This window comes from Rhipicephalus sanguineus, chromosome 8, assembly GCF_013339695.2.
Source record: "Rhipicephalus sanguineus isolate Rsan-2018 chromosome 8, BIME_Rsan_1.4, whole genome shotgun sequence".
In the NCBI taxonomy this organism is placed as follows: Eukaryota; Metazoa; Arthropoda; class Arachnida; order Ixodida; family Ixodidae; genus Rhipicephalus; species Rhipicephalus sanguineus.
This window is the reverse complement of record NC_051183.1, coordinates 168,844,630-168,846,243: the sequence shown is the minus strand read 5'-3', so window position 1 is coordinate 168,846,243 and position 1,614 is coordinate 168,844,630.

Genomic DNA, 1,614 nt, shown 5'->3' with positions numbered 1-1,614 from the left:
CAATGTGAGTCATTTGTCGATATTACGGAGCGGATAACCGACAGCTGCAAGATGACACACATGCAGCGAGCGACATCCTCTCAGTTGTCACAGTTACCAAGTACCTGGAGCTAATCAAACAGAGCATTAACCATAGCGCAAGCAAATATTCCGTTAGCTCAAACTGTGAATATCCCAACATTTTGTTGTGCTCACCTAGAGGCCTGAAGGTACGGCCGCGGCAATCCGGGCCCCTTCGATGCGCTCACGCAGCCGCGTTGTCCGCCAGACGTGGGCGTCGTAGTCTGACCCCAGACGCAGTGGTTCACGGCAGGATTCCGATGTCTTCGTCGCAGATCTGACGAAAGCGTGAACCACTGTGAGCCACATTTCGTTACGCGGACATGCGCTCGAAAGGATGGGAAGACCGATACTTACCAGCATGACGATGTGGGCATAATGTCCTTTGCGGGGATAAAATGCCGCCTTGTGATGGTCGCCCTCCGGTGCAATGATGACGGCAACGCTGCCGTCCACGCATCCGATGACGCCGGCAGCCGTAGGAAACACTTAAGGCCCCCTTTTCATCGGCGTCCACGGGAAGTGAACCCACTTGTTACGGATCCCGGCGTGCACGATTACCTCCGCCACAACATCGCACACCGTCTGCTCACCGCAGCTTGCATGATGACAATAGTATCCTCGCTTCCAAACGAGGCTTGAAAGCTGCCTCTCGCGAAAAACAAATACACTTGTCCAGAGTTCTTTACAGACGCCTCAAAGTCCAGTACTTCTGTGTCTTACGCAGCCGTTGGTCCATCCTTTTCCCACTCTGGCATTCTGCACCCCAATTCAAGTATCTTCACAGCAGAAGCTTACGCGATACTTGTAGCCGTTAAACACATTAAGGAATTAAAATTAATACGTGCAGTCATATACACGGATTCTCTGAGCGTCGTAAAAGCATTGAAAACTTTGAAAAAACATAAAAACCCTGTCCTTGTGTCGCTTTACTCCCTTTTATGCACGCTACACACACTCAAACAACATGTTGTAGTGTGCTGGGTGCCAGGGCACCGCGAGATCGGGGGAAATGTTTTGGCGGACCAACTAGCTGCCTCTGCCCACGACAACGTTGCCACCAATACATCAAATGCTGTCCCTGCACTAGACCTTAGACCCTTCGTAAAGCAAAAGCTCAGGGCTTATTGGCAGCGCTCGTGGGACAGACAAACTCAAAACAAGCTACATGTTATTAAGCCGAATCTTGGAATTTGGCCACCAGTATCCAAGTCACGGCACACACAAGTAACACTTACGAGGCTACAAATAGGACACACCCACAGTACACATGCATACCTCTTGTCCGGTGGTGATCCACCTGTGTGTGATAGATGCGGTGAGCCACTCACTGTACTACACATTTTAATACAATGCAAGGAATTAGATGCTATAAGAAGAAAACATTTTCCGTTTCCCTACCGGCATTAAATACCATTGCATCCATCCATGTTCATAGGTAGGGAACCGCTTTTTAAATACGAATCATTGTTCGCGTTTTTAAGAGATGTAAATAGTTTTCACGTCATCTTCTCTGGCAACCCGTAGCACGACCTCTGAGAAGAGGTTGATGCT